Source organism: Phyllostomus hastatus, unplaced genomic scaffold, assembly GCF_019186645.2.
Source record: "Phyllostomus hastatus isolate PE091 unplaced genomic scaffold, TTU_PhHast_1.1 phas_scaffold_193, whole genome shotgun sequence".
In the NCBI taxonomy this organism is placed as follows: Eukaryota; Metazoa; Chordata; class Mammalia; order Chiroptera; family Phyllostomidae; genus Phyllostomus; species Phyllostomus hastatus.
This window is the reverse complement of record NW_025334015.1, coordinates 4,035,002-4,051,918: the sequence shown is the minus strand read 5'-3', so window position 1 is coordinate 4,051,918 and position 16,917 is coordinate 4,035,002. Positions and strand designations below refer to the sequence as shown.

General features: G+C 44.5%; 2 pseudogenes; one reads left to right on the top strand and one right to left on the bottom strand.

Moving 5' to 3' along the window:
- Nucleotides 1-367: 367 nt before the first annotated feature.
- LOC123832514 lies at nucleotides 368-5,022 on the bottom strand (annotated as a pseudogene).
- On the top strand, nucleotides 5,021-5,579 carry LOC123832512 (annotated as a pseudogene).
- The last annotated feature ends 11,338 nt before the right edge of the window (nucleotides 5,580-16,917 follow it).

Sequence of the window (16,917 nt, the reverse complement as noted above, 5' to 3'; positions counted from 1 at the left end):
TACTCAAATTTTACTGAGACAAGATATGCAGCACTTTCTTGTTCTTGGTATCTACAAAGTGCTTCTGACAATGGCTACTTGATGGTCAAAAAATAAAATAAAAAAGACAAGAAACCATACATATCAGTATATAACAATGCCTATGGGGAATGTCATGTTTTAAATTTTTGTTACTAAAATTAAACCTGAGAAAAAGGTCTAGAATACACACCCATGTATTTTAAATAATGAGGTAGATATTTTGTCCTATGCAATAAAGTGAAGATAACAAAAAATGCATATGACTTGCAGATTTTTTTTTAAAGTTTAGGTTATAGTCACTTTCACAAACAAGGCATTTATAAACTATGAGGTGGAGATGTCATACTCAGGCAAGCTCTGTACTTGATGTGGTATTTGAAGATTCAACAATTAGTCTTGGGTCAATCAACTCTCTCCGAAAGACAGTGATCCTTTTCTCCTGTGTCACAGCTTACCCCACTACCTCAGTACCATTTTCATTGAGAAAAACCAAATCAAATGTCCCAGGTTCTTTCATGGTGGGTAACAATGAAAGAATTTCTATATCTACTTGCTGGGTCTCTGGATTGTGGCTTAATATTTTTCCTTCCTTGTAGTCAGAGACATCAGGAGAATAGTTGGATGTTAGTTCCCAAAGCTTAAATGCAATCTTTTCTCCAACTTGGGGGGCAGCTGTTAACAGGGGTAAAAAAAACTGTAGTCCTTCTTGTGTGTTTCTACTGGATTCTGGATAATAGTAGATGAGATTGTTAGCACTTCATTTAAATGTGGCTGCTTCTGATATTCAATATTTCAATTTAAAACACAGGGAATAGCAAGCCCTCACCCTCCACCTCTCCCCCGCATACCCCAACCCCTAACTTCCTTATGAGAAAGCAGGTCCTCTCCTCTACCCCAACCTCTTTTCAAACTGATGGGCAGTCACCCTGGGAGGAGGACCAGGAGCCAATCTGCCACCCTTTGACTCACTGTGTTTCCGTCCTGTAGCATTTGGAGTCTGTCATGATGGCTCCAGACCTGGACAACCTCTTCCTGCACACAGGCCTGCTGTCTTTGAGAGGACTGCAGCATCGTGCAGGGGGTTGTTTGGAATCATGCATGCATCCTCTGACTCTGAACTAAAGACTGAACTAGAAGATGATGTTCTGGCTGTGTTGTCCTCGAAGGGGATAGAGTTAAAGCCAGTTTTTGTGGCTGTTTTGTGTGCAGTTGTGTTTTTCATAGAGGGCCTTTCCTTTGATAATCCAGTTGATATCTTCTCTGAGGACTTTCTGACTTCCAAGATGACGTTGCTGAGACCATTGCTGGTTGATTCATGACAAGAATCAGACTCTGAGGAGGAACTGGGACTATCTTTTGCAGGAATGTCTGTGCCACCTTTCCTTTTGGCTTTAACAAGGCTGTTTCTAGCAGGAGAAATTCTGGGGGACTGCATTTCTGGACTGTCCACTCTTTTACTGTCTGTGCTTTAGAAGACTTGGGATTCTTTTTCTGTTTCCTATATACACATTTCTCCTTTTTCTTTGGTGATGTTTTTTGGTCTCTTCACCACCATTTACTACATCACATGTGGCTTTGTTTTTCCTCTTTTTTTTCTTTGCACTCTGATGTGTGACAGCTGTTGGTTCTAGATCCAAGATGTTCTCACTGTTGTTGTTCTCTTGCCTCTTCCAATGCTTCTTTGAATTTCTATAATCCGTTTCTTTATCCTCTTCCAACTTAAGGGACCACTTCTTTGCTTTTCTAGGTAAGAAGTGAGTATAGTCTCTGTTACTATTACGGGATTCTCAGAGACTTCTTCTCTTCTCATTTTACCCAGAGGCAGTCGTTGTCCTGTTCCAGACGTGCGCTCTCACGGTGAGGCAAGAGACGTGCCCCCCACCAGTAAAGACCAAGGGGCGCCCCAGAACCAGAGCTGAAGCACTGACGGATGAGACTAATGAGATCCGTGAGTATGTAGCATCTGTTCATGTCAGCCAGCAGCCAAAGTCTGTGTGGTGCGGGGCGGCTGGCATTGGGTGATCAATTTGAAGCTGAAGCCTAACAGTCCTGGAGGCTACTGTCTTGGCTTGATGCTCCACAGTGGACTTTAAAATAGAGAGTAAACACTCTTCTGCCTGGGAAGGCTCAGATGAAATTCCACCAAACAGGCTTCCAGGCTGGAAAAAATGATGTTGGAGTCTTTCTCTTGCCTCGTGACAGTGTGGCTGTAGTGGTCTTTCCTGCACAGCTAGAGTAATTTAGGGCATTTGGGGTGGCCATCAGCTCAGAGAAGAAGGGCGATGCTGGGGGTGCGTGAGCCTGAAGCTCCCAGACATCCTGGGAAACTACAGCTACTGGAAAGCATGGCCAACTTTAGGAGGTTCCTCCCCCTCATTGCCTCATTTCCATGACTACTTTCCTAAGAGCTAACGAACAGGTGTTTACACACCAAGGAGATGTGCAGATAAAGTCCAGAGCTGTAACTGTGCTCTCGTCCCTCTGAGAAGGCACTGCTCAGTGCCTTCACTTTCAGAGATAACCAACTCAGCCACTCGCAGTGGGCTTTCATGGCCCCAGAAGCTGATCTTTCCAGCGCTGGGGCCAAGGGGTGGCCTGACACATTCTTAAAACTACTTCTCAGGCAGCAGTTGACCTGTTGCAAACAGCGGAATACAGTCACATGCTTATTTTCTCTGTCCCTCTCTTTCCCCCTGCCCTGCTCCTCCTAGGTTCCCTTTAAGGGCATCCATCCTGTTAGCTGGTCTCCGTTTCTGGCCCTTTTGATTCCTCTGTACTCTGAGGACCTTTGCCTGAACATGTCAGGTTGACACTTGTTTAGCTTCCTACTGCCTATTGCCCTTCAGAGCCCTCCTATCTGCCACCATCTCCAGGCAGTATAGGTGGGACTCCGGTGTGCTAGGAGCAAGGCCGCCCTGGGTGGAATCCCAGATCCACTACGCACTAGCGTACTCTGCACCTCCATTTCTTTCACTATAAGATGGAAATGATTGTTGTACCTCACAGTTTTCACAGGATTAACTGAGGCAATACATATAAAACACTTGGAAAAGGACCTGGTGCAAACCAAATGCTTGATAAATGTTACTTACTAATACTGTTTGTTCATTTATTTTTATTGTACTTTTTCCATTATGATTTAGTCCCCTTTACTCCCCTCCCTGAGCAATGAGTACACTGTTGTCCATGAGTCCTTTTTTGTTTTTGCTCAACCCCTCCACCCCATAACCTTCCCCTTCCTCTCGGCTGTCAACCTGCTCTCCATCTATGAGTCTGTATTTTGCTTGTTAGTTCAGTTTGTTCATTATATTCTGGGTATACATGAGATTATATAATATTTGTCTTTCTCTGACTGGCTTATTTAACTTAGCATAATGTTCTCCAGGTCCATCCATGTTATTACAAGGAGTAAAATTTTCTTCTTTTCTACAGTTGAGTAGTATTCTGTTGTGTAACTATCTCATTAATATCCCGATATTCCTTCCAGATACCTCAATTCCTCGGGATTCCTCATCACTGGCCCATGATGGCCTGCCTGGCTTCATGACTTTACCCACACAATTTCTACCACCTGGAATTTCTTCCAGCAACATTTTCATATGTCACAGGCTGAGAAGGTTTGATCTAGGCTCCAGCTCCAGTGGACTGGTGGTGGCTGCCTGGAGGAAGCGGTGGCAGAGAGTTTGGGGTTGCTGAGCTCACTCAGGAAAGGATGGCTGTGCTCAAGTGTAAGGTTTGTGGGACCACAGCAGGGGAGCAGCTGGGGAGTGCAGGTGCTCACTGCCCCCAGCTAATAGCTCTCTTTGCCATCCAGGAGCTCTACCTCTTTGAAAGCCTGATGTCAATGCCCCCACCTACCACCTCAACTGCTCTCTCTACTCTAACACCCTAAATACTCGAGCTTCCCTCTCATAAGACATGCTACATATTTTTAGATTTATTACATCTTTTTATTGTCTACTTTACCTTTCTTCCTAGATTGAACCTGCTTGGGGATAGCATCCAGGGCTTTTGACAGCCATGCTTCTATTTATTAAATGTCTGCTTCATGCCAAGCACAGAACTTCATATACATTTACATTTCTAAGCCTCCCTGGGAAACTTGGAATGATTTTTATCTACATTTGCAAGTGACATATTTGAAAAAATTAAGCAAGTTGCTCAGGCTAACACAAATAGTAAAGGATGGGGCTGTGATTCTAACTCATTTCTGTCTGACTCAAAACCTGTATTTTTACTGCAATTCTCTGTCTCTGTCTCTCTCTCTGTCTCTCTCTGTCTCTCTGTCTCTCTGTCTCTCTCTCTGTCTCTCTCTCTCTCTCTCTCTCTCTCTCTCTCTATATATATATATATATATATATATATATATATATATATCTCCAACTGTGCCAGGTAGGAAGTAATAAGTCCTTAAATTATGCTTAGGAAGAGGCATGGTCATGAGTGTTCTCATTGTGCAGATCAAGAAATTGAGGCACAGATTGAGCAATTTGCCCACAGTTCTGCAGCTAATTGTGAGAGGCCAGGGTTTAGCCATACAATTAGGTTCCAGTGTCCCTTTTCTTAATGACGTGCCCTCCTAACCTGTTGAAGTCTCAAGTGATACCTGCTAAGATGGCACTTTAGCCTCAAATAGAAACATTTCAAGGTGGGTATCTTTTAATCATCCACAAACCTCTGCTTCACATTCAAGTGTTCACACGCCTCCATCCTGCTCTCAACACATGGGCACACTGAAGGATGGACCAGAGCTTCCCAGATTTTCAGTTTATGACTGATTGACCTCTGGGAGCTCACTGGCTTCTAAACGGGGAGCTTTTTTAATCTCATATCAGTGCCCTGAGCCTCTATGGGCTTTGCTGCCAACCTGGCAGCCTGCTTAAAATTTAATACGTACTGTTGGATTGAAGCCAGCTTGGCTTGGGAGCTTTGCTGAGGAGCCTGAGGTTGGGCCACAATTGTAACCGAATCTTCCCCAGGTCCCTGGTGGGTCAGCGGCATGGCATGCTGGGTGCTGTTGAAGCAGCCCATGGAGTTCAAGGCCGTGCTGCTGAGCCCAGGTTCCTGAAGTGGAGGGCACAGCGCCCCTCTGCTTTGCCCCACTTGGGACTTCAGGCCCCTGGATACTGGGCTGCTCTGCTGCTTCAGATGTAGCCTCTGTCACTGACTCTGCAGCAGCCTGCCCCTTTGCAGCGAGCCATGAGGCAAGAGTGTAGGAGTTGTCAGAGGTGGAGAAATTTAGAAGTTGTCCTTTATCAGAATTGAAGCTTGTGCTTCTGAAGGTCAGCCTCATTCCTCATAGCACTCACAGCACTGAGTTCTCCAGGTTCCTTCTGGACGAAGAAGGACACACCTTTATTCTTCCACAAGTTGGAGTTATAGGTGAGCATCTCTTGAGAGACTACGAAGGTAAAACTTGGGAGGAGTATGAACAAATCCTCAGTACCAAACTAGCAGAAGAATATGAGTCTTTTATAAAATCCACACATGATCAGATTATGTGATGACATGGGACAGGGCCCCTAGGCACAGGTCCTGAAGCTTTGCTGCATATCTAGGTGCTGGCTTCAACCTCAAGACATGGCTGCTGTCCTACTTTCTGCAACTGCTGTGATATCACGTTTCATTCTGCCTTTGCATCCTGAGAACACTTACAAGTTTCTGCAGATCCATTTAATACAGTTTGTAAGACCTTAACACTTTCTGGTTGCTACAAGCCTATCTTTCTTTCCTGCTCAGTCAATAAAGAGCTGTGCCCTACTGTGATAAATTTTGGAAAGAAAAAAAAAACCCAGAGCAGAGTTTAGCAAAATATGGCCCCAGTGGCACTGAACAAACGGAGCCCCCAGCACAGTTCTATAAGAAGTACATGTGACAAGTGTACTCGTATATGGGTACATGTGTATTTTAAGTTACTTGTACTGTGCAAATTTCTTTGATCTTGGAGATGCTGACTGTGAATTTCATGCACCACGATTATGGTTAAAAACACTTAACTTGACCTACAGAAGCTCATTAATGTTTTGTGACCACATACATTATAACAGTGGGTTGTTTTATGTGGAGGTACTGTCGTTAAATACAGGGACTGTTCCGAGGCACAGAGTAGGAATTACATCTCAGGATGAACATTAGACCTGATTATGATGGCATACAAAGGTCTGTGGTTCCACGTCTACAAACTGGTGATGGGCTGTCTGACACATAGACTCTGCCTCTCAGTGTCAGAAATACCCTTTGACTCCAAGTCATAAAATGCCCACAGGGAGTCCGTGCTCGCTTTATTCACACCAAGAGCCCCCTGGACACTGAACCTCTAAAAAAAGGAAGTCTCCCTTGGAGCAGGAGAATTGAGGTGTGCTTGGTAGCACAGAGCAGGTGGGGCTGGGGCTGGCCAGGCCCTGCAGCACTTTTACTTGGCAGGAGCCACTTCACTTTTATATCAGTTACAACACACAGATTGGGATCCTTTGGTTTGGTCTTCCAAATTACAGTCATACCTCGGTACTCATCGGCTTCAGAACTTGCCATACCCTGTACTCCTTGCATTTTGAGGAGAAAAGATGTTTCAGCACTGAGCAATTGCTCATCACTCAGTGCCCCTCTCGCAAAGAAACAGAAGTTGCGATTAGCCGTAGCTTGTGAACAGTTCAGTACTCGTCAGTTTCATCACTCCTCACGAGTTCCGGAACAAATTAATGACAAGTGTGGAGGTACAACTGTGTTTTTCAGGAGTCCATGTTCAACAGCTAGAGCTTTGTTTTGGCCACCCCCTTCCCAGCGTTGCCTACAGACAGTCCTTTGCCTTGTTTCCAAACCTGAGGAACAATGTAGCCTTTGTTTTGAGGAGGTGGAAGTTAAGTGTATGTTTATTTTTACTGTGGTTTGTTCAGAACTACATTGTACAAAATGCCTTGTTTCATTTATTATTGTTTCTAGAAAGAGAAGTTCTGTTGAAGTTGTTTTAGTTTGAATACAGAATTTTTAAAAATTAGGGCTTATTTTTAAAAATTGTGAGTGTAATTCAAATGTTTGGCAGTACCTTCTAAAGTAAAGTAATATTCAGAAACAGTTCTCATCAGACAGCTTAGAGAAATTTCTGGTATATTCACATTGGAATATTCCTTATTAATGAATGTTTTTCTCTTAAATCTAACCCCAAACTGCAGTTATTTTATGTATATTTTATTATATAGTGTTAACAAGCTTAACTACAAGCAAGACACTTAAGCTATTAAAAAATAAATAAACTTTAATATGTACTATTGATCTGAGTGATAGGTACTCCAAAGAAATGAGCACTCTTTTTTCCAGTAAGTGTCCAGGCTGGGGTTAAAGGGAATGGGTAATGGGGGTGGGGGGGTGGACTAGCATCTCTATGCCTCAGGCTTTTCTGCTGACCTTAGTGCTGAAACTGGTATCTGCAGTTCTGTTGGCATCAGTTGCAGCTGGATGTTCATGAGGCCCCAAAATCCCACCTGCTTCTTCAGGGGGTCACGTAGAGGATTTATTGCTCTAAGTCATGGGCATTATGACTATATTTGGATTTTGAAGTGGTCACTCCAGCTGTTGATCAATATTTGGCCATTAGAACAAATGAGTAGATTGAAGCAGCTCACAGAGATGATGATGGTGGTTATCCTGGACAAAAATCACGGTGGAGGTGAAGAGAAATGGATAGTCTCAAAGGTGTATAAGAAGTAAAAGGTTGAATACGGGAGAGGGAGAAGAAGTCAAGGATGAGTTCTAGGCATCTGGATGCTGTAGTGAGATGGAAGTCATATTACTTCCTAGGAGCAAATGAACGAGGGTACACTAGAAAGTGGGCGGAGAAAGACTGTGAACTCAGTTGGAGGCATGTTGTCTTAGGGGTGTCTTTGAGACATCTGCAAAAAGACAGCAAGAAGGCAGTTGGACATTTAAACATGGCACTCAGGAAAAGGATCCAGACTGGAGATAATTTTTGTTATAGCTACATATGGTGATAATAGAATTAATTGACTTGGATGAGCTACTTAAGATAGAGTGTTTAGAATAAAAATAAAGGGAAACTCAGGGATCAGTATCAAATAACCCTAGTGTGTCATGGTCAAGTAGAAGTTAATACTACAAAGAAGACAGAAAGGGGGTGTTCATGAGTATCTTTGAAGTGTCAGTTCGCTTCTTTCTTCTGCAACCAGTTCTAAGGCCAAGACTTAGCAAATGCACAGGGAGCCTGGGTTTCTACAATTGAAATTGAGCAAGGGAAAGAACAGACAAAACAAAAAAAATATGAGAGAAGCTGACCTGATGTAAATGCCAAACATTCTTCCTGAGTTTGTTTCTGAAATAATTTAATGTGTCATTGTAGATATTTAGTTATTTTTCTATCTAGAATACAAATCCCCCCTCACCCTTTGGGGAATGGTTCTTTCTGTACCACTATATTAACCTGATTAGAATAGGAGTTGCCATGTAATACCTCCTGCCTCCCTGTCCAAGGAGGAGGAGCATATTTTTAAAACCAGAGCCAGTCAGAGGCCTTCTACAGAGCTTTTTTTTTTTTTTTAACTTGATGCCTAAGAATCAGCTTCACTTTCTCTATGGTGGTAAGTCTTCTGCTGTGAATCTGAGAATTCCCTGGAGAGTCTGTTTTTAGCCACAAGGAGAATCCTTCCTGAGAGGCAAGCACATAGGGACCCAAAATGAGTCCCGGTATCTTTTAAACCTCTGGAAATAAAAACTCCTACCCAAGGCTCATCTGTACCCTCCTAACTTTTGCTGAAGTTTGGTCACCAAACATAGTAAATAATTTTTACCTAAGCTATTATCTTCTATGGGATCTAGACAAATGCATCAAGACATACATCTGTCCAGTAGTTAAGGAATCAGTCACTCTCCAAGGGCTTTGTTGAAGACAGAAAGTGACTAAGGAAGGGAGGCTTCACCCTGGGGCTGGTGGCTGGGATCAGCTCAAGGTGGGGCAGATGATGTATATGATGTTTGTATATACAATGTGTGTATATACACTGTGTATACGATGTGTGGTTTCCCTGTGACAGTGTGAGTTACTCTGGAAAGTACCCTCTGGGATCTGGAGGTGCCACCATCGAATACACAGTAAGGAAGCCATGGGGCTGATTCCATTATTCCTCCTCCACTGCTTGAGTCACTGAGGAGAGAGGGGAGAAGAAGCCTTTAGCTGGAGGAGTCACCATTCTCTGCATGTAACAGAGGGATGGTCTCTCACAGAGCATCATAAATGAAGAACTGTTCCCTCCTGACTGTCCAAAGTTACGTAAGGTCACCTTCATGAGAATCATATGACCACAGAGTTATTAGCTTTTTTATGGACTGTGGGACCAAAACTTCTGAGCACCAATCACCCACTGCACCAGGGGTCCTGTTTGAACAGGGCATGTACTTACGACATGCCTGCGGGGACAAACACTGCCATCCCTACTTTCTAGGTGAAGACACTGAGGCTCAGCCAGAGAAGCCTACGAAGTTCCCTAACTGCAGAAGTGGGACATAGGCTTGAATGAGGATCTTCTGACTCCATATCCAGGGGGAGCTTTTCTCTGGGGTTCCTTTCAGGTCGAACATCCATGATTCTATGACTCTAGCACTGGTTCTTATTGGATAGGGATGAAGTCATCTGCTTTCAGCCAAGAGATAGAGCTTATTTGAGAGTTCCTGTCTTCCATAATTCCTTGAACTACATTTTTCTGTTTTCTTTATCTCCTGGGTTCAGGGTCTGGGGTCTGGGTGGAGGCAGGACTCTGGGTCTGATGACCTTTGGAAGTCCCTGGTCTGTAGAACCTCATCATCAGGTAATCCTACATCATTTTGCATTCTTGAACTACAACTTTTTGAAAAGCAGGATGACAACGAGGAAAACACTAGACTGTTCAGAGAGGACTTGGCACAGGTGACTGACTGAGCTGATGAAGATCCTGCCCTCTCTCATGCTTGTGGCCACTTTTGCACTAGTATTAAGGCTGGTCTCCCCCTTTTCAGACCAGGCTGGCTGGAGCAAATATTCCTGAAGTACCCCCATATTACCTCCTTGTCCCTGGAGCCTCTTCTAAGCCACCAAGATCTCCACTGGTCCATGGTCCAAGAACAGTATCAGTCTGATGCTCAGGATTTCACAGTGCTGCTGAGAACTTGGCCTTAGAAGAATCTAATGAAGAAAATGAAAGCAAGCTCCTGCTGGGAAAAACTTCTCCTGCCCCTCCCTGAGCATTGACCAGGCCTTGCACACAGGCCCATGGCCTCAGCCTTCCACTTGCCTCTTAGCGGAGCAGTCAGAGACATGCAAGTGCAATTCAAATTGATGAGGCTGAGTTCTCGCTCCCAGAGAAAGACAGATGGTGTGATGTATATGTATATGTGTACATGTACGTGTGTGTATATATATATGAGAGTGATTGAATGGATATTCTTGAAGGCTTCATGCTAAATGGAATAAGTAAGACAGAGAAGACAAGTACTGCATACTATCACTTACATGTGAAATCTAAAAAAGTTGAACTTGTAGAAACAGAGAGTAGAGTGGCATATACCAGATACTGGGGGTGGGGTAAATGGAAGATTTTGGTCAAATGATACAAACTTCCAGTTATAAGATAAGTAAGTTCTGGAATCAATTGTATAGCATAATGCTAATAATGTTACACTATATACTTGAAGGTTGTTGAGTAGGTCTTAAGTGTTCTTATCACAAAAAAGAAATGGTAATTAAGGGACGTGATGAAAGTATTAGCTAACATTACAGTGGTAATTATTTTGTAAAATATAAATGTATGAAATCAACCTGTTGCACCCTTAAACTTATACAACACTGTACTCATATGTCAATTAAAGCTGGGGAAAAATGGCCAAGCCTCCAGGAGGCAGGAAGCCTAGGGGTGCAGTGGACCTGGGTCAGGGTACAGTCCAGTGTCCACCAGATCCCACTCTAACTAACTGAGCCACAGGATCCTGGAGATGAGTTGAGAGTGGGGGTGGGGTGGGACATTGCCAGACTAGCTCCCTCTGAGCCCAAAAGAGCCTCCACTGCTGCCACCCACAGCCACGCCTGTTCGCAGGCTGTGTGCTCTCCCAGACCTCAGCCTTGAGGCCCCTTTTCTTCTGCAGACTCTCTTGATTATGTAATTTTTCTCCACCTCTTAAGATTTTATTTCTTTTGCACTTTTGTTTTTCTCCTTTGTCTTATTGGAGACATTCTTGTGTCTCTTCTCTTATTTTTGTCCTCATGTCCCCACCCTCTCATACCTCTTTTTTATCATTTTTCCTTTCTTTTCTCAGATTCCTCCTGCCTTTGCTTTTTATCTTTATCTCTATTTTTTAATTTTTCTTCACTGCTAGCTTTACTTATTTATCTCTTTTTTTTCTTTTACTTTATATGCTTTTTTCCCTCTGGGCTCTCTTTTTGATTCTTCTCTTTCCATTCTTCTACCTCCAGTTTGCATTTTTTTATCTTCACCAATTTGAAAAGCACTTTGAAACCCAGGAGTTCTAGCATGTCTTAAAGGAATCCCAACTGCCGTGGAAAGAGAATCAACATGAGAGGGAAGGAGAACTGGTCATATTCCAATTTTGGTCTTTCTGCTGAATCTCTCAGTTCTTACACCTCTTTCAATGCTTTCAGGAGACCTGTTCACTTGCTTCTCTGTATAGAACATCACAGATGAGCTCATAAGAACCAACTCCCTGGATGGAAACTTGCCAATAGCTGGGTTTGCTTGGCCTGCCTCTCCTGCTGCAGCGAATGTTACCGCCACACACCGTGAACAGGGAAGGAACTCACTCTCTGCAGGGATTCCTGGAATCATGTGCCCTGGGAACCAGCAGATGCATGTGACATATATTTGGAGCTATCTCAAGATCCTCCCTGCTCCATCCTTGGTAGTAAGCCACATGTTCTACAGAAAGCATAGTCAGCTTTGCCTCATTGGTTAATTTAGCTGGATAACCAAGGAGATAACTGTCCGATGGTGAGAGAAGGCTGGAGAAGAGTCTAGGAGGCAATGGGGATCCCTTAATGCTTGAGCCTACTAAAGAATGGATGTATAAGTCAGGGGGAGGTCAGGCTGGTGGGTTGGAGAATGGCCTTTGCTCCCAGGTAGACATCCTTGAGGAATCTGTCCTCCAAGACTCTAGATGACCCAGATATAGGAATTTGGAATCTGTGACTTCTGATTGCTAAGACAGTTCTATCCTCAGAATAGCCTGAAGAGCATAGTCTGGGCCCAAATCTATCTACTAGTCATTACATATTGAATTACTTGTTTTGTGCCATTCTCTGTCACTAGCTTATAATGGGATGTAGTGGTAAGGACTTGTTTATATTCTACCACCAGCCCCTCACATGGTGCTTTAAATGTGGGAGGGCCCCCAAATATCAGTTGACTCTTGTCTCATGAAACATTAGGAGTTCTAGCTCTGTTCCTTGTGATCATCCACTGGCCCCAGAAAGGGACCAGAGGACCTTTGTCCAGCTCTGTGTTTGGTGGGCAGCAGGCTCTTGGCACTGTTACCCTTTCAGTGGAGTTGCATCGGAAACACAAAGTGCTTTTCCACTCTTATAACCAGGTCATCAAAAACACAAATTAAAGTTTTGTCAACATACAAAGTGGCATTTGCTTTCCCTGCTCCCAGGAAAACCCCACAGTTGAAGAAAGTTTTGTTCCCCTCTGGCCCTTCTGGTTTGATTACTTAGAAGACTAATCTCTTCTCCCTATGCTAGAGCCCAGTGGCCCCTACACCTTCTGCATGTCCAGTGGCAGCCTTCCTCTGGGCAGAGGCTGGGCTGGAGCCAGGAATGTGGCTCACTAGGTTGGGGTTGGTGGCTCAGAGTCCGCAGGCATGCTCCCACATGGAGACTTGAGCAGTCAGGCTTCAACATCCCTTTTCTGAGGTGAGGCCAGCAGTGTTATGGTTCAGAGAGAAACTCTGTGGAGCCAGTCAGCAGGTCCCAGACCCCCTTACTGGCAGTGTAGGTGTGGCCAGGTCACAATGGGGAGCCCTGGAACCTAGGCTGGCTACTCTAGGAGGAACCACTGTCTCTGATCAAAGACCTGCAGTTAAGCAGCCTGTCCCTTTCCAAGTGTCTTGCCTGCCTGCCTTCCCTCCCTCCTTCCTTCCATGTGAACACTTGCCAGGAACTATGAGCTATGCCCAGGCCCTGGCACTCTAGCACATAGCATTAGATCCTTGAGTCCTCTCCTCTCTATGTATAGCTCTATCACCCTGTAGAGTTACTCAGTCACTGTAAATTTGCTTCCTTTCTTGTGGAAAGTGTTTAATTATACATATTTCACATATAATGTTCCAAGAGTGAATTAAACAAGGAATACAAAGCTATTACCACAGTGCTCCATTATAAATAAAAATATGGTGCCCTGGCCAGGTAGCTCATTTGGTTAGAGCGTCATCCCCAAACACCAAGGTTGTGGGTTTGATCCCCAGTCAGGGTGCACACAGGAATCCATCAATGAATGCATAGAAAAGTGGACCAACAAATCTCTCCTTTCATCTTTCTACAAAAATCAATCAATAAATACAATTAAAAATATGGCAACAATCATAATTGTCCTCAAGAGGCCCCCTGCCCTGACACTGTGGCTGTCAGGTGGGTCAGTGACAGACAACGGCTCAGTCCTGGGCTCGCAAGTTGCTCAGCCTCTCATCCCAAGTGATTGAAAGAAGGAGTTTCTATTTCTCAAACACCTGCCCTGTATGGACTGTATTCTAATCTTTCATATCTTGAAATGGCAGTGAGGGGGTACATTGTCTCACAGCTCACTAATTCCTTTTTCTCAGGGGAAACAGCTATTATGGAAAAGATTTTGTAGAATTATTTGGAAACTATTTCATCACCCAGAGACATTGCCCTGATGCTGAAGAATGAGTCCAGCCAAGCAGTGAGTATTTGTTGTTCTCTGAAGGACAGGCAAGGTCATTAAGTGGGAGTGCATGTGAGTGTGTTTTACTGGCAAGCTCTACCCCTTATAAGTTTCTCATATCTTCTTCCTCCAAGAAGCTTTCATAGAGCAAATTGCTGCTTAGAAAACATTGCTGGCATGGTGGGTGATGGAGATACTCTTATTTTATCAAGAGCTTGGCTCTTTTCAAACAAATAATAGCCAGATGGACAAGGTGAGAGAGTGAAGGGTCAGGTCTATGTCTAGAGTGTGGCCATCATCAAAGGGGGAGTCAAAGGCAAATGAAGAGAGAAGTGTGGGTGCAGGAGACCAGCTCCTAGTGCTTCCAAATATCAACAGCTGTGGAGCAATACGAACGCTATCTCTATGGAAGCATATGCCCTGGATTCAGAGAAGCTCACTCTGCCTCATCACTCCTCATTTCCTTTTCTTTGCTCATAACACATGCACACACACTGCACACCACACACCCTGACACATGATGCACACACAGTGCAATCCAGTGCACACAGATGCAACAAGCCAAGTGCCCACACTGAGCAGCATTCTACAATGGAAGAGGGAGAGGTGTTCACGTACCACACACACAGACACACAAAACTACACACATAGACACATACCACCTACCACACACACCTAGCACACACAGAGACATGTATGTACGCATACATACCACACTCACACAGACTAAGCGCAGTTTTCACCCACTATAAACACATACATTTAGTAAATAGACCTGGATTCCAAGCCACACACTGAGGAGAGCTGTGGGGACACACGGCCAATGGAGGAATTGTACCTGCCCACGGGGCTTTCAACAGAAATGGGGACAATAAATACTCAGGTACCTGACAAGCAAGAGCTGCATAAGTGCTGAAACTGAAGTTTGGAAAGATTTCTGGAACAAGCAATATGCCTAGAAAAGGGATTGGGTGGTCTCAAGCAGTTACTCATTATGCACCCTTGGGCCATTCACTGGTTTTGACTAAGACTTAGATGAATGTAGTTGGTCAGGAGGGTTTGTGGGGGGAACCAGGGCCTGTCACTGTGAGAACTGCACAGGGAGAGCTCCATGCTGATAACAAAGCTCTGTGGCTGTAACTTTCCTTCCCTTTACTGTGCTTTGTCCACTGTGAATGCCTCTCCACTGTGGCATGCTGTTCAATGAGGGCACTTGGCTTGTCCTGTCTGTGGGCACTGGACTGCAGGCTTGACTTTCTTTTTCCCATTTGGGGAAATTCTCAGGGGTAAATATGAACTGTTTATTCCCAAGCATATTTTGAAAGTCCAGGAAGACAGGACTCCTCAGTGTGGCAGGTGCCACATCAGCATTTTCATAAGTGTTCTCTGTAGTAAGTTTCATGACAGCCTTAAAAATACTTTTGAATTCAGGTTATAGATGAGGAAACTGAAGCTCAAAGAGGCAGGATAGCACTGAAAATGAGAAACAGGTAATCCAACTGCAAACCTCATGTTTCCATGGAGAGTGGAAATCATAGAGGTGGCAATCGTAAGTCGTGGTTATTGTTACAGCAGTTACTGACCAAGTGCCTTTTTGCCAGGAAATACCAGCCTTCTGTGGACGAAGTGACCCTGACACCGCCACTTGGCCTCTGATTAACTCCTCAGAGACGAGTTGACAAGGGGCCATTCCACCTTTCTAGGTAGCCTGATTTTTAGGGCACAGCCACACCGGTGGCTCCGCCAGCTGAGTGCCTGAAGGACACAGATGGTTGTCATTTACTCAAGAGACTGGGAACAATCAGCCACTTGAAACACAGAAACAATTATTGAAATTGCTAACCACTAGTTAAAATACAACAATAACCCTGTGGAGGCATTCATCTGCATGTGAATTGTGTCCAGAGAAGTAACAATTGAACTGTGTGGGCCCCTGAGCAGAAGTAACACAATTTAAAACAGGTGAGCAGCTTTGCTCAGGGCCAGACCCCTGTACAGCAAGCAGGCAGGGAGGGAGGGAAGCTTTCCTCTGGGAAGGGTTACCTGAAACTACTCAGTGCAGGACAATGGTTTGTTTCTACAGGCGTGACCACCAATGCAATGCCAGCCACATGCCAGGCCCTGTGTGGCTGACAACTGACCAAAGTACCCTGGTATCAAGCTGTGGTCATTGGCACCATTCAATGCCAACAGGAATCCTCAATTTGGGGTGCCATGGAGGAGGAGACTTTTATTCAGTATGGACAGTTCCACTGGGATATTGTACTGTTACAGAGCAGGCACAGCTGTGGAACAGATCAGTGGCAGCCAGCTCAACAGTGTTACAGCTCAGTGATGATAACACAGGACAATGCAGAACAATACAGCTGAGGAGTGGTCATGGCGTGAGGCAGCCCAGCCTATGTTACAGCTTGGACCCCTCCACCTGGGCAGCTGGGTTCCACTCTGGTCCTCTCTGGGCCACAGAGAAAGGCAGCTCTGTTCCCTCTGGTTCCACAAGGTGTCTCTGGTGAGCCAGCTGCAAAGCACAATCTTCGGTGGAAAGGGAACATGAGATCTCTGAGCAGGGGGGAACTGACTTATATAGAGAGAGGTTCTGTTCCTGGTTCATGATTGGTCCATCCTCATGCAAATAAGGACTCCAAATCTTTATTGTTTGATTGGTTCAAAACACACTGTCCTGATTTATCAGAATGGAACTGCTGTGATTGGTCTGTGATAATGCTAATGAGGATACAGCTGTGCAGCTCCAATTAGACATGGAAAGCCTCGCTCTTACTGACTAAAATAGGATTTCAGGAACTCCTGCAAAAGGACTGGCTCAGAGAACAGGAGGGCAGGCAGGCAGGTGGGCAGCACTGCAGGGAGCAGGGAATGTAATGCAGGCTTCTCCCTGAAAGGCAGCATGGCTGCTAGGCTCGTTTATTTTGTGTTTGTTGTTTTTGTTTTTAATTTTCAAGCCTTACTAGCTATCAGGAGCCCTTCTTGGTAGGTATTTTCTTCC